The sequence below is a fragment of the Oncorhynchus clarkii genome, chromosome 32 (assembly GCF_045791955.1).
Source record: "Oncorhynchus clarkii lewisi isolate Uvic-CL-2024 chromosome 32, UVic_Ocla_1.0, whole genome shotgun sequence".
NCBI classification, from domain to species: Eukaryota; Metazoa; Chordata; class Actinopteri; order Salmoniformes; family Salmonidae; genus Oncorhynchus; species Oncorhynchus clarkii.
This window is the reverse complement of record NC_092178.1, coordinates 35,107,247-35,130,271: the sequence shown is the minus strand read 5'-3', so window position 1 is coordinate 35,130,271 and position 23,025 is coordinate 35,107,247. Positions and strand designations below refer to the sequence as shown.

The 23,025-nt window shown below is 40.6% G+C and overlaps 1 protein-coding gene across 1 annotated transcript in view; it reads right to left on the bottom strand.

The window, feature by feature from the left end:
* The window catches only part of LOC139391961 (uncharacterized), a 590,779-nt gene that overhangs the window by 73,951 nt on the left and 493,803 nt on the right, over window positions 1-23,025 (bottom strand). The gene's annotated exons all lie outside the window — the stretch shown is intronic.

Below are 23,025 nucleotides of genomic sequence, written 5' to 3'. Positions count from 1 at the left end.
TTGCATTGGATATATTTACAATATCATATGGGGACAGAAACATAAACCTTTTACCTTATCATACTAGACATAATTGCAAATGATTAAATCCTTCCAATAGAAATAAAAACAACTATTTAGTTACGAATTGAACTTGAATTAAATGAGTTGACTCTTCACATGGGATGATTTCACTGAACAACAAAAGAAAGGGAATTTTGAATGAACCATCGCATCTACTAAAAACGTTTTCAACATAAAATTATAGTCTAGAAACTAAAGCTTTGGTTGTCTTCGTCTCAGGCTTCCATGTCTTCTCCCTGGACCTCCTCAATGTCCACCTCGTGAACATCAGACTCTGAGGCCTCATCTTTACTGTCACTTTCCAACATTGTTGAGGATGGCTCGTTGTCAGGCTCAAAAAGCCTCAAATTTGCCCTGATGGCCACCAATTGTTCAACCCTTGTATTGGTCAGCCTGTTGCGTACTTTGTTGTGTGTGTTCCCAAACAAGGACCTGTTGCATTCTGAGGTGGCTGATATTGGTGGGATTTGGAGGATGATGGAGGCAACAAAGAGCCTCAGGTCCACAAAGTCCCTTCCACCAGGTGGCTGATGAGATATGTTGGCACGACTGCCATATTGCATCTCCATCCCAAAGCCCTTGCTTGGAAGTGTACTTCGCCAGACTGCCAAGACCCTTGCCCTCATCCAGTCCAAGGTGGCGAGACACAGTAGTGATGACACCACAGGCCTTATTGATCTCTGCACCAGACAGGATGCTCTTGCCAGCATACTTGGGGTCCATCATGTACACTGCGGCGTGTATGGGCTTCAGGCAGAAGTCTTCACATTTTTTTAAAATGTATTTCAGAACTGCAGTTTCTTCTGCTTGGAGCAAGAGTGAAGTGGGCAGGGCAGTACAGATTTCTTCTCTTACATCTGTAAGCAGAATCTGAAAATTAGACAGGATGGCATTGTTTCCCTCAATCCGTGCAATGGCTACTGCTATAGGTTTCAGGAGGTTCAGGCTGCTTACCACTTTCTCTCAAAATACATCATCCAGGAGGATCCTCTTGATGGGGCTGTCAATATCAGCAGACTGTGATATGGCCATTTCTTGGAGAGACTCCTTCCCCTCCAGGAGACTGTCAAACATGATGACAACACCACCCCAATGGGTGTTGCTGGGCAGCTTTAATGTGGTGCTCTTATTCTTCTCACTTTGCTTGGTGAGGGAGAATGCTGCTATGTCTTGATGACCCTTCACCTACCTAACCATTTCCTTGGCTCTATTGTAGAGTGGATCTGTTGTTTTCAGTGCCATGATGTCCTTGCGGAGCAGATTAGATGCATGAGCAGCACAGCCAATGGGTGTGATGTGAGGGTAGGACTCCTCCACTTTAGACCAAGCAGCCTTCATGTTCGCAGCATTATCCGTGCAAATACCTTCCGTGGTCCAAGGTCATATATGACTGCCGTCAGCTCATCTGCAATGTAGAGACCGGTGTGTCTGTTGTTCCTTGTGTCTGTGCTCTTGAAGAATACTGGTTGAGGGGTGGAGATTATGTAGTTAATTATTCCTTGCCCACGAACATTCAACCACCCATCAGAGATGATTGCAATACAGTCTGCTTCTCTATAATTTGCTTGACCTTCACTTGAACTTGGTTGAACTCTGCATCCAGCAAATGAGTAGATAAAGCATGTCTGGTGGAGGGGTGTATGTTGGGCGAAGAACATTCAGAAATCTCTTCCAATACACATTTCCTGTGAGCATCAGAGGTTAACCAGTTGCATACACAGCTCGAGCAAGACATTCATCAGCATTTCTCTTGACTACGTTCCTCCATTGAGTCAAAAAAGCTTCTGATTCCAGGAGGACCATGAGCTGTTGCTATCGATAAGGTGTCCGATTCATAATTTTCACCTCAATTAGAAGTAGAGGGACTTTTGTCAGAAGTTGCTTGCTGTGAGCGTTGAGGGAACTTTATGGACATGGCCAGAAGATTCTGCATCTTTTTGCATTCTTCACATATGATTTGGCACAGTATTTGCAAAAGTACACAGATTTTCCTTCTACATTAGCTGCAGTGAAATGTCTCCACACATCAGATAGTCTCCGTGGCATTTTCCTATAAAGATTTTTAAAAAGATGGGTAAAAAAAAATAGTTAAGCAGTTAGATTAAACAGCTCCTTTGTAAGATAAATGTTTTAAAATGAAACATGTATGGAAACAGGTGAATTAACATTCCTCAGTTGGCAGGCTCAAGCACGCTAAAACCCACATGGTACCAAAAACTAACTAGCAGAAAATGTTAACAAGTTAGAAATTATTTAAACACACTTTGCTGTAGGCTACTATTTACTAGTTAACAAAAAATAATGTATGTCATGTAAAACATATTCACCCCACCCAGTATTGTAATCAAAACTTACCAGAAAGCATGAAGTTATTGGCTCAAACAGTGTAGTAGTGTGGGCTCAATAGCATCTCAATAGTGTGCAAGATCTTGAGAATCAGCTGTACATGTGATGGAAGAATGCACTGTGCATGCAGAGGGTTGCAATTCCATTGAATTTGGGATAGTTTAACCAAATTATGCCACAAGACCTAGAATTGCCTTATGTGTATCCCACAAAGAAAGTTAACTGTTATAAGCTAAAATTCCAAAAATTACCGGGCTAACTTCCAGAAATTTACCGGAAAGTTTCCGACCTTTGCAACCCTATGCTTAATAGAGGTTGTAAATTGCATTCAGTGTGGTGTAGATCAGCATGTCGTTTGCGGAACAGTATGTTCTGAATCAGAGAGCCTATTCTGTAATATTTGTCTAAATGTAACATCTATTAAAATGTAATTAGGGTCCCCTGGGAAACACTGACCAACACTTCGGTTCCTACCTTGTCAATAACTCCTACCTGGCTTTTTCATTTCTTGTCATGCAAAACATCAACCATTAGAATAATTATTATTTAGAAGCAACCAGTTGTCCATATTATAGGAAGGAGGGTCTCAGCTTTCTGTAGGTATTTGTTTCTCAATGCTAAATACTGACCTCAAAACGCACTGTTTTACAAATAAATATCTGATATGGATTTCAAATATGGAGCGTGTGAAATGTGCATCGGTCATCGCAAGTGCAAAGTATTTTTTAGGACATTACATTTATTGATTAATACATTGCTACTAGCAGTAGGTTGTATATTTAGAGTTAGTGACCTAATGTGTTTTGGGCCCTATTTTGAAAGTATCCTAAAATATAACAGAAATAGCCTACTTGTCAACCTTAAATTCATGACAATCACTGAATTATTTTATTTATTGAATTCCAACTGAGTAGTCCCCTTCTTAATAAAGCATTGTGAATGACTTTATAATCACATAATAAGATGATTATTCCTATTTTTTTTATATTGTGTTACACTGCAGAACGATGGGCTGGTGCTACCAACTGAAAAACCTTACCTCTGTTAGAAGTGTCCTGGCATTGAAACCCAGGATCGCAAGTTTGACACTAGCTACAGCCAACCACTAAATATTACACATTTTAAATAGCTACAGCACAAACGGAATAAACTCTGCAGATGTATGCAATGTTATACTATATCATGAACCATATGGACAACTATCCAGTCAATTACTGTGAAAGGTAGGTTAGAGTGTTGGGCCAGTAGGCTAACCGAAAGGTCTGGCTGAAGACCCAAGCCACATATATATTTTTAAGCCTAATTGTTCCCACTGTTTAGAGATGCGGGCAACAAATAGAACGAAAGTGTGGATTAATTTCAAGTCATGCACAAAATAAATAAAGTGTGCTATTCAAAGTCTGTGTAACGTTATCACGACCATTAGTTCAAATTGCAACCTTACGACAGGTGTCATTCCACCAAACCAGTATGTTGTTTCAACAAGAAAATCCTGGAAACATTTCAAGTATTTGGCATAGCCTACCCGGCGACGACTTGCTTCTCTTCATCTTTGTTGGGTTTCCTCTTTTTCTTGAATTTGAAGAGTTTAAACATTTTACGTCCACCGTCATCTTTCTCCACCGGGTCGGTTAAATTGGCTTCGCTTTTAGAAAACAAGCTTTTGAATGACTTTTTGGAACTACTCTTTTTCGCCATCTTTACGTGTATTCCCGGACACGAGGTCGAGATCTGGCAAAACACCGATTTGTCACGAATCTTGACATGGAAAACACAAGTTTAGCTGAACCTGCTGACAGCAAGATGACAACTGATCCTTGCGCTTCACTCTCTCCGGTTGCACGCGCAGTCGCGCACAAGATGAGTGACAACACCGGGAGTCTGTGTATTGGAGTGTAGTTTTGACTCCCGGATTTGTGCATCGTTCCGGTGTGTATCGACGGAAAGTAACACCATAACAATGTTGCCGACTTCACACACACAAAAAAAGTTTCCTGTCAACAAAAGCATATGTATAACCTGTAGGAACAATTTACCAGTCGTAAAGTCAAATGTGTCCCTCACTATCAAATACATGTTTGAATCCAACTTTTGTCTGGCTCCCGATGTTGTGGCCCAAAGCTAGCCCTTGTGATGCGTTGGCCAAGCATTTTAAGGAAATCCACATGCATGCAGATGCGTAAATCGCTCAAATATAGACACAAACTGAGCCAGACTATTGATAGACCGATTTTCAGACAAATATAACATGACATATATGCTTTTTGGCTAGATAATCTGACGTCAGTGCGTTCAAGACAACTAGGAGCTCAGAAGAAAACGGAGTGCCGACTGGGAAAAATCGGATTGAATGATCATCCAACACTAAATTCCAAGTTGGAAATTTGAGGATCATGCTGCACCCAAGACAACTTGGAAAACTCCTGCCTCCAACTTCAGCACGCTTTTGAAAACTGAGAACTCAGGAAAAAAACAAGCTCTGACTGGGAATATTTGTTTTGAAAGGTCATCCAACTCGAAATTCCAAATCGGAAACTCAGGCCTCCTCCTAGAGCTCCGATTTTTTCCCCCTAGAACTTCGAGCAGTTTCCCCTACCAGCTGTGCTGCTTATCCATGTAGTTTGCGCAGCACAGCTGGTTGGGGAAACCGCTCGAGTTGCACAAAATAGAATATAGCTGTACAGAAAAAGTTCGGAATTACCCAATTTCATGTGTACAATTTCTAAAGACCTGCAACACTACACTGAGAGCAGGTCCGGATTATCGAACAGGCACACAGGATTGAGGGCCCCCTGGAGGCCGAGGGCCGGCCTGATAGCATATGAACACGTCATAAACGATGGTAAAAAAAAGTGTAGAATTAAAGGAAATTAGCTTTAAAACGGCAACATTTTCTCTGAACCATGGCAAAATGGGTTGAAATGCAGTTCTCCGTCTAGCCCACACAGCGCAGCAGGTAGGGGAAACCGCTCAAGTCGCACAAAATAGAATATAGTAAACTGGAATGACACAATTTCCTGTGTACAACATCTAAAGACCTGCATCTCTATACTGCGAGCTTTGACGTTTCTCTAAGAGGACATCATATTTGGGTGTTTTTTGAGCCTTTGTTCTTGTTCTTCCATAGCCTCCATACTGCAGAATGAGCCGTGAGGAAGTCTATTGCAGCCGCGTAGGCACCCAATCAGACTGATTGGATTTATTTTGGAATGCTCTCTACTTGTCAGTGTTCCAAACGGGACATTATTTGTATTTCTACCTAAACATGCAAACACCATCAGATAGAATTCATAGCAAGCGTTGCACTGGAAGGACATTCAGATGAACTGGAAGGACATTCAGATGAACTGGAGGGACATTCAGATGAACTGGAAGGACATTCAGATGAACTGGAATGACATTCAGATGAACTGGAATGACATTCAGATGAACTGGAATGACATTCAGATGAACTGGAAGGACATTCAGATGAACTGGAAGGACATTCAGATGAACTGGAATGACATTCAGATGAACTGGAATGACATTCAGATGAACTGGAAGGACATTCAGATGAACTGGAAGGACATTCAGATGAACTGGAAGGACATTCAGATGAACTGGAAGGACATTCAGATGAACTGGAATGACATTCAGATGAGCTGAAAGGACATTCAGATGAACTGGAAGGATATTCAGATGAACTGGAAGGACATTCAGATGAACTGGAAGGACATTCAGATGAACTGGAATGACATTCAGATGAACTGGAAGGACATTCACTCTCATGGGATGGGTGGCCAAACATAACTAACTGAAAGCCACACTTCCAATAAACCACAAATCCCACTGGGCACACCACATAATTTCAACAGTGGAGAAATGGGTCATATTTGGTTGAGACGTTGATCAATGAGATTTCAAACTTTATTCACCCACTCGAAAAGACAGCCAGAAGTTTGTTGAATTCTCATTGTCTTATCACTATGATTTCAACCATCTAAAAGCACAACCAAATTACAGAGGAAAAACAATGCCGGGTTTTTGGTATAGTTGCCATCTAAATGTGTTTTCACTGCGCTTTCAACTATTTAAAAGTTCAAATGGGAATACAATGCCAGATATTTGGGGATTTATACAACAATTTAATGTGCTGCCACTATGCTTCATCTAATAGCACAACCAAATTACCTGGATGGTAGTTGAGATTACATTAAAATTACATAGGGCAAGTGTTCAATGCTGTTCAAGATTCTTCGCAGATTATTATAATAATTATGGAGATCTCCACAGACCTGCAACCTTTGCATGCTATCTTGAACATGTTGAACCTACTCATTCAAGGGGTTTTCTTTATTTTCACTATTTTCTACATTGTAGAATAATAGTGAAGACATCAAAACTATGAAATAACACGTGGAATCATGTAGTAACCCAAAAAAGTGTTAAAGAAATAAAAAATATTTTTTAGATTTGAGATTCTTCAAAGTAGCCACCCTTTGCCTTGATGACAGCTTTGCACACTGTTGGCATTCTCTCAACCAGCTTCATGAGGAATGCTTTCCCAACAGTCTGGAAGGAGTTCCCACATATGCTGAGTACTTGTTGGCTGCTTTTCCTTCACTCTGCGGTCCAACTCATCCCAAATCATCTCAGTTGGGTTGAGGTCGGGGGATTGTAGATTCCAGGTCATCTGATGCAGCACTCCATCACTCTTCTTCTTGGTCAAATAGCCCTTACACAGCCTGGAGGTGTGTTGGGTCATTGTCCTGTTGAAAAACAAATGATAGTCCCACTAAGCGCAAACCAGATGGTATGGCGTATCGCTGCAGAACGCTGTGGTAGCCATGCTGGTTAAGTGTGCCTTGAATTCTAAATAAATCACAGACAGTGTCACCAGCAAAGCACCCCCACACCATAGCACATCCTCCTCCGTGCTTCACGGTGGGAACCATACTTGCAAAGATCATCCATTCACCTACTCTGTGTATCATAAAGACACAGCGGTTGAAACCAAAAATCTCAAATTTGGACTCATCAGACAAAAGGACAGATTTTTTTACATCAGCCGATGTCACAAAGTGCTGTACCGAAACCCAGCCTAAAATCCCAAACAGCAAGCAATGCAGATGTAAAAGCATGGTGGCTAGGAAAAACTCCCTAGAAAGGCCGGAACCTAGGAAGAAACGTAAAGAGGAACTAGGCTCTGAGGGGTGGCCAGTCTTCTTCTGGCTGTGGCAGGTGGAGATTATAACAGAACATGGCCAAGATGTTCAAATGTTCATAGATGATCAGCAGGGTCAAATAAACAAAATCACAGTGGTTGTAGAGGGTGCACCAGGTCACAGTAGTTGTTGAGGGTGCAACAAGTCAGGACCAATTGTCAGTTGGCTTTTCATAGCAGATCATTCAGAGTTAGAGACAGCAGGTGCGGAAGAGAGAGAGTCCAAAACAGCAGGTCCGGGACAAGGTAGCACATCCAGTGAACAGGTCAGGGTTCCATAGCCGCAGGCAGAACAGTTGAAACTGGAGCAGCAGCATGACCAGGTGGACTGGGGACTGCAAGGAGTCATCAGGCCATTTAGTCCTGAGGCATGGTCCTAGGGCTCAAATCCTCTGAGAGAAGAGAGAGAGAAAGGGAGAGAGAAGGAGAAAGAAAAAGAGAGAGAGAGAATTAGAGGGAGCATACCTAAATTCACACAGGACACCGGATAAGACAGAGATATAACAGACCCCAGCCCCCCGACACAAACTATTGCAGCATAAATACTGGAAGCTGAGACAGGAGCACCATTGTGAGAAGTGATAATCTTCTATTTGTAATAATAACAATAATTGATGAGTATGACTATTATAGGCGTAGGCAACAGATCTTGATGATAGTACATTTTAAGCGAAAGGTGCTGAAAGGACAGTGCCAGGATCAGACAATGATGTGAATTAAAGAGGTTGAACCAACTTGTGGTGTAGACGGATAGTTGAAGGCACGGGCAAAACTTTGGTTTTAGAAGTTGCGGGGACATACCCTGGTGGGAGGTCTTGGGGTTCTCATTTCTACACAATCCAAAATGACCCATGGTCCTTCTAGCAATCTCTATTTAAAACAACAAAAAGTAAGCAAGCTAGGTAAGAGGTCATCATTAAATATGTTTAAGTGATTGATAAGACTGAACTACATCAAAGGTAATTCAATAATCAATATTGTTGCACCTTTAACTAATAGCCTAATAAATATAATAACTCTTTCAAAAAAAATCAAGTACAAAGATTTTTGACGGTCTTCATTAAGACATCCTCTATATCAAATTTCAGCCAGACTGCCCACCCTGCCCAAGTCACCTGCACACCTGACCCCCACCAGTCTAGTCAATTCCTCAACTCTGTCAACTCTTTTTTTACAAGGGAAAGGTTTGGAAACAAAAATACAAAAAAAACACATACAACTACACATACTCATTAACACACAGAGACAGCACATCCTCCATATAATTACTCTCATAGGCCTAATAGTATTGTAGAGCTCGTTTTACTTTTACACCAAATATAGCATCCTGCAGCGCCCCAATCAACACACCTCTACTCAGCTTTAGGATCTTAGTGAAAAATGATTGGTTTTGGGTGTGTTGGGCCAAGACCAAAGTGACAACCCACAGGACGGTAGACCACCAGGGCCCGGACTGAGCCACCCATCAGTTAGGGATTGCCTAAATAGGTATCTCCCCTGACAGCATGTTTTCAATTCAGACTCCCTTTGTCATACTGTATTCCATATAAGGCATTCAGACCTTATGAAAGTTGCCCAATTTACCCTTAAATTGTAATAAATCATATTGTGATACATAACTTGACATTTCTGCCATCCATTGTGACATTGTGGAAGGATAACCAACATTCCAATTAATGGCAATGCATTTCTTAGATGCTAGGTTACACAGTTTCGTTTGATAACAGTCTCCAGTATCACCATTTACAAGAAAAGCAAAACAGGGAAAAGTGAGTATCTGTAGACATGCTGAGACAAAAGACATACTCTGCTAGAATTCAGCCAGCCTTCACAAGACCGTAACAAATACAGTGCATTCGGGAAGTATTCAGACCCCTTAACTTTTTCCACATGTTGTTACGTTACAGCCTTGTTCATCAATCTACACACAATACCCCATAATGACAAAGCAAAAATAACACTTTTTCACATTTATTACTAAAAAAACAGAGTATTCAGACCTTTTGCTGAGAGACTCGAAATTGAGCTCAGGTGCATCCTATTTCCATTGATCATCTTTGAGATGTTTCTACAGCTTGATTGGAGTCCACATGTGGTCAATTCAATTGATTGGACATGCTTTGGAAAGGCACACACTTATCTATATAAGGTCCCACAGTTGACAGAGCATGTCAGAGCAAAAACCAAGCCATGAGGTCGAAGGAATTGTCCTTGGAGCTCTGAGACAGGATTGCGTTGAGGCACAGATCTGGGGAAGGGTACCAAACAAATTCTCCAGCATTGAAGGTCGCCAAGAACACAGTGGCCTCCATCATTCTTAAATTGAAGAAGTTTGTAACCACTAAGACTGTTCCTAGAACTGGCCACCTGGCCAAACTGACCAATCGAGAGAGAAGGGCCTTGGTCAGGAAGGTGACCAAGAAACCGATGGTCACTCTGACAGAGCTCCAGAGTTCCTCTGTGGAGATGGGAGAACCTTCCAAAAGGACAACCATCTCTGCAGCACTCCACCAATCAGGCCTTTATGGTAGAGTGGCCAGACGGAAGCCACTCCTCAGTAAAAGGCACATGACAGTCCTCTTAGTGTTTGCCAAAAGGGACCTAAAGGACTCTGACCATGAGAAACAAAATTCTCTGGCAGGATGAAACCAAGATTGAACTCTTTGGCCTGAATGCCAAGAATCATGTCTGGAGGAAACCAGGCACCGCTCACCACTTGGCCAATACCATGAAGCATGGTCTGTAATCGCTGCCAAAGGTGCTTCAAATATTTCAGTTATTTTTTTCATTATTACATTTTTATTATTACATACTAAAAAAACAGTTTATGCTTTGTCATTTGGGAAATGGTTACATTTCCCAAATCCCATCACTCAGCTTTTTACCAAAACGGGAGGGGAGTGTGCTTTGTTATTGTTACAACTGCCGATTACAGCTTTAATTTAAAAAATACAACAAATTAATTACAACGCCACTGACTAGCAGGAATTGTATAGATGAATCTATTAAATTGCTCATCATTACCTGATACTTCCCCCTCGGGGACTGGCCCAAAAGTTTGCACTGGTCTGGCCCTTGATGTGCTGGCCCTTGATGTGCTGGCCCTTGATGTGCTGGCCCTTGGAGCTGAAAAGCTTGTTCATAATACGGTTTTTGGTTAAAAAGAATTGCTGGAGTTCTGACACTCCTTTTGTTAAATATATATGTTCTTCAGAGACAGACAACTCATAAGAAGTCTCGCACAAGCATGGCTTACAAGTTTTGATTGTGCTCCATATGGGGAAGTGATATGTCACCTGAGGAATGGCACCTGCGCCCATCTCAGGGAACGAATCCATTATGGAGGCCTAGACTAAAAAGGTGTGACGCAATTGCGGAGCCTCCAAAGGCATGCAGAGACCAAATTGAGGTCTGTACCACATCGCAATGCCCCTTCCAAATTTTCGAACAATGAGGAGGGCTGTGTATAGCTTCGCATTGACATGATTGGTTGATGGTAGGTGGGGGCGATACATCCTGTATAAACACATACTTACTTCCTCAACAGCTCTGCACTGCTCCGCGACGTACAATAAGTATGAATGCTCTGACTTCTGCCGAGGCCATATCACTGTAAATGCTGCATGGTTAATGACAATGTCGGATTGACTATGCGCCCAGAGGCACAACGCACTTCTGATAGGAATTTTATGAATAATGACTAAACAATATCTACATTTAAATAGAACTATAACTAATTAAACTCTACCCTGTTTTAATAAGGGATTATGTATCATGAACAAGGAGTAATTAAACATAATAAACACCATTCCAACTAGGTTATGGAGAAATGGGTTGTGGGTTTTAAGTAAGCGAAAAGGATCGTTAACCTGTCTGAACCCACTCAGCGATAACTCTGTGATGTTTAGGTAAGACAGCGAGAGCCTCCCTAAGTTTTTCGTTATCTGGAACTGTCTGTTGAATAGTGATACTGGAGATAATGGTGAGACTTCAGAAGTTAATCTTGGTATAGTGTGTGTCAGGAGTGGGCTGGTGGGTTGGAATTAACTTTTGAACCTGCTTTGTCTTGGTCGAGAGGAGGAGATTCATTCTATAACCAATGCCGTCATATTTTGTATATAAACTGTTGTTCGTGGTTCCATGGCAGCGAGCTCCGAGAATAAATACTATTATCTAATTTTGATAAGACTGGTCTCTGTCTATTTTATGCAAATAAGAATCTAACAAATTCTTATAAATAGACTGAGTGATTTAGTTAATGTACACGTATAGGAATTATGAAATTCCGATGACAATTTGGTCCTTCGAGCGGATTTCCAAACCTGCCTCTGTCATCTGAAGGTAGTACGCCGAAAACCGTGCCCGGGCGGGTCTGGACCCGTTATTTAAAGACCTGGCCTCTGAATTGAGGTTTAAAGAACAGGCCGGTATATATATATCTAAGGTCGACAGAGACTATGACGGAATCCAACCGGCATTGCTTTTCCCAGTCTACAGGACGAGTGATTTAATTAATGTACACATATAGGAATTATGAAATTCCGATGACAACTTCTCTCCAGAATGGGCTCTCCCGCCAATTTTTGCACATTCATTGTTTCATAACTTCATTGTGTGAATTGTTTGCTTTTGATTCTTAGTGTATATCAATTTCCCATTACATGTATCACCAGTAGTACATTTAGTCCTACTTCTATGCCTGCACGTCCTTACTCAACATTGACAAGAGTGCTCCAAACAAAATACAATGACGAAATTGACAGATCTCGTAAATTAAATTAAATAAACCGAAACTTGTTTCTCACAAGTGTAGCATAGGTTGTAAACTCTGCAAACAATGTGTCCACTTTCGACAATGAGAACAGGAAGACTGGAATAATAATATTGAATGCATTAAAATAAATGACCGTAAACAAAGTTACAAACATTGTAGATTAGTTATAAAAAAGAGAGACAATTGTGCCATCTGGTTTCCTTAATATAAGGAATTTGAAATGATTTATGCTTTTACTTTTGATACTTAAGTATATTTTAGAAATTCCATTTACTTTTGATACTTAAGTATATTTATAACCAAGTACTTTGAGACTTTTACTCAAGTAGTATTTTACTGGGTGACTTTCACTTTTACTTTAGTCATTTTCTATTAAGGTATCTTTACTTTTACTCAAGTATGACAATTGAGTCATACTTCTTCCACCATCAAATATGACAATTGAGTCAAACTTTTTCCACCACTGCCAGAATATTTTATTTTAAGTTCGCTAGCGCAAGCTTTGTGTAGCCAATGTGAAGTATAGGATATACTTATTTTATCAGGATATGTTCTACCTGAAGGCTGCAATGTTTTTATTTGTTGGCTTTATGTAGGCTATTTGTACATAGTTGGCAATGGCAATAGAAGTTACTTTTTAGATCTGAATCATTTTCGTTTAGATTTGGATAGAATTTTGATTAACCACATGACAATGATTTTGCAAACAATTTGGGATTTTGCTGTCTGGTTCAGGAACGTGAACTTGCAGGAAAGTGTGCATATCTCCAAGTACAGCTCAGACTTTGCATACGCACAACGTCTAGTGGTTGATCAATTGTATTGCAAGCAAATAAAAGGTATGAGGGGGGGGGGGGGGAATCAGATTTGGGCTGGCTGTGGAAATTAATTTGCTTTGGCATTAATCAAGCAAACACAATTAGTCCAACCTATGATCTTCTGTTTGCTCTGCATGTAATTAGTCCACTACGCCACCAGGTTGGTTCCAGCATGCCATGTTTTTAACTCATATAAAGCTGTTCATTTTAGTCTATTCAAACAGACCTCATTTCAAAGGAAACAAGCACTCATTAAGATCAGGTGTGGCCAACACCTGAACACACTTAACAAAATACAGGATACAGAGAGTTTTGTTGATGCTGAGAATGGAATGTATGTTTTTAAATAACATTCTTAGAATGTTCTCTGAATGTTGTTAAAGTTTTATTCTGTTTTTTTTATGTAAAAAAAAAAAAGAAGTATGTTCTCAGAACAATGTGAGAATATTCCCAATGTCAAACCAGTTGGAGAACAATCCTAGAACATTACCAAAATGTAAATGAAATGTAACCATGTTTGAACTTTTAGGAAACATACTGTTAAAATAATGAAATACCAAGAAAATAACAAGTTCCTTAAATGTGCTTAGAATGTCCCAAAGCCAAGCAACTATCCTGCACCATTCCCAGAAAGTTGTGCGAAGGTTGTATGCCAAATAAGGACAACCACACTCTCACCAAGCTTTAAGAAACATGGTACTCTGAACTGTATGTGCTAGCTGGGATGTCTCTCCTTCTCTGACATGATTGGTTTATTCCCACTGCACAACAAATATTTGGCTACCATTTATTCATCCATTGCTCATTCAATAGCCAAGAAGCATCCTCGAAATTAAATAGACTTCAAATATGTGACAGGATGAGTAGGCTACCCTATTATTGTGCTGTATAGAAGCACGACATCCTAGCCTCTCATCTCAGAGTCAGCAAGGCAGGAGATATAAACACAAACATCTACTGATGTTGCTACCTTGGCTGTTCCTAGGAAAAACCAGACAACAATAGCTTGTTGGACAATTATTTTGACTTATTTGATTTATAATGAGATGCACACTTGCTCTTGCTTGCTGAATGTAAAATGTCAAATTGGCTACAAACTTAAGAACTGGTGGAGAGTTGGAAAAGAGAGAGGCAGTGCATCTCAGTGTCAGAGGAAGCCCGTATTTTCCTATGGTATCTTAGCACCGATGCATCCTGACAAAATACACCATATGAGTATCCTGCTAATAATGTACCTTTCTGGACCATATAAGCTGTCGAATAGATCCATAACTGATCCAAATGGTTGCATAATCAGGCCTAGGCAGTATGCAGTTATTTCGGTATATAGCCGAAAACAAAAGTGGACATTTGAGCAGTTTTCAAATTAGCCTACATTTACAGCTTATAGACAATAATTGTATGCTCACCTGGTAACAATAATACATTCCTTATTGCACTTTTTTGTTGTAGCTTAGGTGGAAGCTACAATCATTTTCTTAAATATAAGCCTAATCAATAGGGGAGCTTTGCGTGCCCCGGGGATCACAGAGCACAGTCTGAGGTAGTGTTGGTCCCATGTTTCATGAGCTGAAATAAAAGATCCCTGATATTTTCGATATGCACAAAAAAGCATAGTTCTCTCAAATTTTGGGAATATCAAGAAGCTGATTAAACAGCATGATCATTACACAGGTGCACCTTGTGCTGGGGGAAAAAAAGGCCACTCTAAAATGTGCAGTTTTGTCACACAACACAATGCCAAAGATGTCTCAAGTTGAGGGAGCGTGCAATTAGAATGCTGACTCCAGGGATGTCCACCAGAGCTGTTGCCAGATAATTGAATGTTAATTTCTCTACCGTAAGCTGCTTCCAATGTCGTTTTAGAGAATTTGTCAGTAAGTCCAACCGGTCTCATAACCGCAGACCACATGTCACCACTTCAGCCGAGGACTTCCACATCTGGCTTCCTGCGGGATCATCTAAGACAAGCCGCCCGGACAGCTGATGAAACTGAGGAGTATTTCTGTCTGACCTAGTGGGTGGGTCTATACCCTCCCAGGGCCACCCATGGCTGTGCCTCTGCCCAGTTGCAGCGTATTGCGGCGCAGCTTGCATGGTGCCGCTGAATTCTATGGCACGTTATTTAAGTGTGAACAGGTACCATTAATGCTAGTTAGTGCTAGTTTGACCACCAGAGGGCATCTTTGAGAAGCAATTGATAGCTTTCATTAGTGGCTGTACTAAATAATATAATCATTTAAAAAACCTTAGTGTAACAGTTTCAGTAAGTAATACTGAAGTCGTTCACAATTATCAGTTTCTATTTAGCATAATCAGTGCTCTAACTCCCCCTTGCACTGGTCTGGAGCAATGAAGTGGTGACGCAGGGTATTAACCACAAATGACCTCTAAGTCCCTCGGCATAATCACAAAACTTTTAGAGGAGCAACCACTGTAGGTTACTGTATCTGAGCGCCTTCATCACTCACCCGGTTTATCACTGTCCGCTCTGCACCCTGCCCTACCTATGTTGTCAGAGACAGTGTGTAAGGGAAAGACAAACAGCCCAGGACAGTGACGAATGGACCAGGGTTGGACACCCAAGATAAAACTGTCACGAACCGGCCCCGAAGTTCGTAACAAAAAGGGAGACGACATGGAGATAAGGAATAACAAAATATATGTATTAACTGAAGTAAACTAAATACAATTAACAATGGTGTGTGTAGTCAGTAATTAGTAGTGTAAGTGAGCATTTGCGTTCATAAATGTGATAATGAAGAGTGTTGAAAGGTGCCAAAGCAAACAAACAAAAATGCCACAACCAACATCTATCAGTGTCTGCATGGAGTGAGTCTCCTCAATAAATGGGGAAGAGGTGTATTTATCCCGGGACACACCCGAGCCCTGGTGTGTCCCATTTTACTGATGACCCTCCCGGCTCTGCCCACCGACGTCCCATTAAGGAAAACAAGAGCAAAGAGAAAGATTTCGGCAGACAGAGTGGGAGGGTCGTCACAAAACATATTTGTGTTTCATTTTTAATCAAAGGTCCATATTATTATTATTTTTTATTATAGTTTTGGCATTTTGTATGCCTTATTGGATAGAGTTTTTGCAAATAATCGTCAGTATGTGATCAAGAGGCAGCAGTTTAGACTGCTAGACAACCCTAGGCCATAGTCTTAATACATATTTTCAATTGAAGGACAGATTTTGTAATATAATGTAAGCTTATGTTTCTGTGCAGGTAGCCTAATCCATATGCACTGTATACACTACCATCAATTGGTGTTTGTGAAGGGACATTATGCCTGTAACAAATTATATTTATTGTCAGTTAGGCTTAGGTAGAAGTAGGGAAACAGATCTTGAATCAGTTGTTAAATAAAAACAATTAAAGTAAAAAGTAATCCCATTGGACTGAGAGCTTGTGGGGCCAGTCATGTGACGTCTTGGATCAACCAGTTCTTTGTGATAAGAATCTAGCAGTTATGTAAAAGAGAAAGTAAAGAAAGATCCCAGTTTACCTTAATGTTGTTCTTTTGAAGATAACAAACTACAAAGTGTAAGAATGCACTTTTTTTTCTCTTCCAGCGAAGCCCTGGATCTTTCCTTGTTCCAGGTAAAAACGCCACACCTTCACAGAATGTTTTTCTATTTTGCTTCTACTGTATTGTATTATCCGTGTTTGCTCTCAGAGGCCAAGGCAAACAGGACAGGCTCATCAGTGAAATATGATGACATCATGTAGAAACTAAAGCCCTCCTGATAAGAAGCTAGTTGTTACCTCAATTACAATATATATTAGGGCTAGTGGTGTCAACCTAATGACTGTTATTCTATAAATCCATCAACAGTAAGAAGTATGTAAGGAGCCATGGATTGCCCTTTTTCTAAAATGGAAGTCAGTTGGCATACAACACACACACACACACACACACACACACACACACACACACACACACACACACACACACACACACACACACACACACACACACACACACACACACACACACACACACACACACACACACACACACACACACACACACAATATAGAGGCCTATGGTTGATTTTATTATTGTGCCCTTTACTTTTAGCATCTCTTACGAAACGGTGCTGTCTTTTCCAGATGTTCATCTTTGACCGGCCAGGGATGTGTGGCCAGAGGACGGAGGTGTGGAGTGATGTAGTTGATGCCACACCCTGGCAACTACAGGAAACCATCTCTATCAGGTTAAGTGTTCAAACCGTCACACACACACACACACACACACACACACACACACACACACACACACACACACACACACACACACACACACACACACACACACACACACACACACACACACACACACACACACACACACACACACACACACAGTTAATTTAGGGTGTTTCCAATGATTTTGTGCCCAATATAAATGAATGGTAAATCATGTATTGTGTCATTTTAAATAAGAATAGAGTATGTTTTTTAACACATTCACGTTGATGCTACCGTGATTACGAATAATCATGAATAAGGATGAGTGAGAACGTTACAGAGGGTCAAAGATCATGCCCCCAAGAGATGCTAACCTCTCACCCTTGCTAATCTCCCCTGTTATTGCCATGTCTTGAGGTTAGGATTTTTGACCCTCTGTAACCTTTTCACTTGTCATTACTCACGATTCATTCAGGATTATCCATAATCATGGAAGTATCCACATTAATGTAGAAGTGTTTAGAAACATATTATATTCTTATTCACAATAGAAGTGAGTCCAAAATGATACAATACATGATTTCCATTCATTTCTATTGGTTGGGCCTATGCCCTCCCAGGCCGACCCATGGCTGCGCCCCTGCCCAGTCATGTGAAATCCATAGATTAGGGCCTAATGGATTGATTTCAATGGACTGATTTCCTTTTATGAACTGTAACTCAGTAAAATCATTGAAATTGTTGCATGGTGCGTTTATATTTTTGTTCAGTGTACATATAGAGGGAGAACTGCGAGTTGTGGATGTTTGTTTTCATTGTGCAAAGATAGGCCTAAAAGTAGGCCTAAAACGTCACTCAAATTAGCTGACACGACTTTTCCTCTGCTACTCCAAAACAAGACCTCAAAAATGGTCGTACATTATGTTCCATGCCATCTGTTGTAGGCTTTAGACTTAGCTACAGTAATTTAATTTAACCGCAAATAAATTGATGAAAAATAGGCTTTGTCAAATTTCCTTGTTGTGTCAATAAGGAGATTCAATTTAATCTGGCCCGAGTGCCCGAGTAGGTGTGTTTTGCACAAGGTGAAAGTTAATTGCATTCATTTTGGAACCTGGCTGCCTCCCGGGCGTTAACCAGGTGCCCTGTTCAAAGCCTACGGCAAAGTCAGTTATCTTCAGTTCGGAAAGTCGGAGCTCTAGGAGGAGTTTCTGACTTGGAATTCCAAGTTGGATGACCGTTCAAAACAGTTTTTTCCCCTCGGTCGAGTTCCCATTTGTCTTGAATGGACTGAAGTCGGAGGCCGAAGATTTTTGGGTTCCCAGTTCTCAAATTCCCAGTTGTCTTGAATGCAGCAATAGACTGACTAGGCCTACAAAATTGACACAGGAGGGCGCTAAAATACAGCAAATTGTGATTTTCATCTGTTGTGGCACAAGAGGAGTTCTAACTGAACTTTGATACACATTGAGAGAAAATCAATTTCACTGCATTTCCTTATTGTTTGATAGTATTTATGGAACAAATTTACTATAGGATTTTTCTATTTATAATAGAAGAGTATCATATCACTTTGTCTTGCCTTTGAAAGTCACCAAAAGCAATTGTAGAGTTTAGTTGCAGGTAGAATTTATTTATTTTTGCTAAATAACTTAGAATAACCCAATTTCCCTAAGAATAACGTATGATAATGAACAGAACATGAGATAAACACCAGCACCATCTGGTATCACTTTCCCAGATCAGTTGAATATGGATGCAGCTCTATGATATCCGCAGAATGATGCGGGGGTGGGGTGCACGTCACACTCAGCATATACATGAATAAGCACCCTCTGTCTGTACCTTTAAACCAATATAGATTACTGTATCTGAGAGCCTTCATCACTCATCCAGTTTATCACTGTCCGCTCTGCACCCTGCCCTACCTATGTTGTCAGAGACGGTGTGTAATGGAAAGACAAACAGCCCAGGACAGTGACGAATGGTCCAGGGTTGGACACCCAAGATAAAAACTTATCTGTGTTTCATTTTTTATCAAAGGTCCATGTTATAATTTTTTAAAAGTTAGTTTTTGCATTTTGTAGGGGGGGGTACCTAGTCAGTTTTACAATTGAATGCCTTCAACTGAAGTGTGTCTTCCGCATTTAAACCAACCCCTCTGAATCAGAGAGCCGCAAAGGGCTGCTTTAATCGACATCCACGTCTTCGGCGCCCGGGGACCTTGATAGAGTCTTTACCAAAAATTGTCAGTATGTGATCAAGAGGCAGCAGTTTAGACTGCTAGACAACCCTAAGCCATAGTCTTAATACATATTTTCAATTGAAGGACAGATTTTGTAATATAATGTAAGCTTATGTTTCTGTGCAGGTAGCCTAATCCATATGTACTGTATACACTACCATCAATTGGTGTTTGTGAAGGGACATTATGCCTGTAACAAATTATATTTATTGTCAGTTAGGCTTAGGTAGAAGTAGGGAAACAGATCTTGAATCAGTTGTTAAATAAAAACAATTAAAGTAAAAAGTAATCCCATTGGACTGAGAGCTTATGGGGCCAGTCATGTGACGTCTTGGATCAACCAGTTCTTTGTGATAAGAATCTAGCAGTTATGTAAAAGAGAAAGTAAAGAAAGCTCCCAGTTTACCTTAATGTTGTTCTTTTGAAGATAACAAACTACAAAGTGTAAGAATGCACTTTTTTTTCTCTTCCAGCGAAGCCCTGGATCTTTCCTTGTTCCAGGTAAAAACGCCACACCTTCACAGAATGTTTTTCTATTTTGCTTCTACTGTATTGTATTATCCGTGTTTGCTCTCAGAGGCCAAGGCAAACAGGACAGGATCATCAGTGAAATGAAGCCCTCCTGATAACAAGATACAGTAGTTGTTACCTCAATTACAATATATAGTCGGGCTAGTGGTGTCAACCTAATGACTGTTATTCTATAAATCCATCAACAGTAAGAAGTATGTAAGGAGCCATGGACTGCCCTTTATCTAAAACAGAAGTTGGTTGGCATACAGCACACACACACACACACACACACACACACACACACACACACACACACACACACACACACACACACACACACACACACACACACACACACACACACACACACTTCCAAAGAACTACCATAACCAGAATGTTTTGAAATTGGAGGACCAGTTGTGCTTTTACTTTCGCAGTTCCATGCAAATAGGCACAACAAGTTCTGAGTGATGGGTTTTATGGTGTGTGAAGCAATGGTGGGCAATACACTGTCTGTGATGACTACTTAAAGCTTGTGACTCTACAAACTTATTGGATGCATTTTCAGTTCAATTGGATTGTTTCTGATTATTTTGTGCCCAATAAATATCAGCACCCCTACTTAAAAGTATTTTTTTTTTAAATATTTGGGGGGAAAATATATTACTTGTTAAACTAAATCTCTTTCTCTGAGCAATTGTGTTTGTATAAGATAATATCATTTCCAAATGTTTTGCTCAGTATTTAAATTACTTATTTTTATACGGTCATTATTGCTCATCTTTATCAAGGGTGTCGTGTGTTAATCTGGTATAATGACCTGTTAAATCCCCCTCCAATACATAGTCACCACAAAGACACCCATCAATCAAAAATAATCATGGAAGAAAACACCTGTTGCATGTTCACCGTCCATGGCGTGTCAGAGTAAATGTTTGGTTTTGCTAGACTGGCTATGAATATTTTGTGAAATCTAACTCAGACTGACAGGTTTCTGATTAACCATGGCCGCTTCGCCTTACACCTAATAGTCTTGGGCAATTCCATGCCAGCACGGCTCAAAAATATTTTGCGTGTCTAAGATTGTTCTGGCAATTCTCACATAGAAACCTCATTGGTAGAAAGCATGTTTGATATGCTTTTTACATTTGCAACACAAACCATTTTTGAGAAAATGATGTCAACTAACGTGAATTCAACAAAAGATGTTTACCTTGTCATTGGATTTAAGTGAAATGCTTTTTTTTATTTTTTTATTAAAAGGAGACTGGTGCCACTTTAATGTTGTTCAATGAAGATGGTCCGGATGGCATTCCATTAAATTGTGACGTTGTGGTCCCACCCCTGCCCAGCTACAGACTGGAACAAGGGTAGGTGTAGAAGAAATTCTAAGTAATCAGGAGTAATCAGGAAGTTGGCCCTCATAACTTCCCCCTCTCCACAATAACTGCTCCATCCCTTTCTTCGCCAGGACGTGTTTTTCTCAGCTAGTGAGCTAATTTGTCACTGGTATTCTGAAAACAGACTGACCGACTGGTTTACTTGATGACTGCTGAACGGCCAGGCTGAAATAAGAAACAGAAGTTTATGCATAGCTGGATACTGAACAATGTGGAAAAGCCTTTGCGCAAAGAAATTCAAGAAGTTATCAAAGAACCCTAATGTAGTGAAACAATTAAAAAGCCTTTATTCTCTACGTCTTATACTGGCAAGAATATACATTTACTGACTAATTCTGAAGCTTACTGACTGGCTAAATGGTCATATACTGTATTGTATGTAACTGGCTAGTTAACAGGCATGCTAACTGACTTACTGTCTAGCTATTGTCATCTCTGGTCGACAACGTGCCAAAACTATGGCTCTTAATCCGGTTTGAGGTGTTTTTGTTCTGGTCAGAGGTGTGCAGTGGGGTTCTCCCTTGATGCGCACAGACTCTGAAAGCAAAGATCACGAGAGGAAACACAAACACTCTGAGGAGAGAGAGAGAGCGAGAGAGAGATCACTCGTGTAAACACCCTGAAAGGAGAGGAGAGACCACCTGAGAAAGAATGGGAGTAGTGGCCCAGTTTACTGTAACTATGCTGTTGACTGGAAGTGTGGTTTAATGTCGGGGGAGGTCCATCAGCCGATTGTTTCACCTTCATCAGGTGTGCCAGTACTCAGTCAGTCATCAACACATGGAGCCAATTCCTGTAAATCGATATCATTTCTAAGAATATATTTGTGGAAAACAGCAGCGTGGTCTTTTATCAGCATTTCAAACTATGTTCTGGCATAATGTAATTATAGAAATCATATTGAATTCAATTAATCAAATCCTATTTTATTTTCACATGCTTGTAGACCTTACAGTGAAATGCTTACTTACAAGCCTTTAACCAACAATGCAGTTTTAAGAAAAATACCCCCCAAAATTGTTTTCAATAAAAGTAACACGTTTTTAAAGAGCAGCAGTAAAATAACAATAGCGAGGCTATATACAGGGCGGTACCGGTACAGAGTCAATGTGCGGGGGCACCGGTTAGTCGAGGTAATTGAGGTAATATGTACATGTAGGTAGAGTTATTAAAGTGACTATGCATAGCTAATAACAGAGAGTAGCAGCAGCGTAAGAGTGGGGGATTCAAATAGTCTGGGTAGCTATTTGATTAGATGTTCAGGATTCTTATGACTTGGGGGTAGAAGCTTTTAGAAGCCTCTTGGACCTAGACTTGGCACTCCGGTACTGCTTGCCGTGCAGTAGTAGAGAGAACAGTCTATGACTGGTGTTGCTTGAGTCTTTTTAGGGCTTTCCTCTGACACCGCCTGGTATAGAGGTCCTGGATGGCAGGAAGCTTGGCCCCAGTGATGTACTGGGCCGTA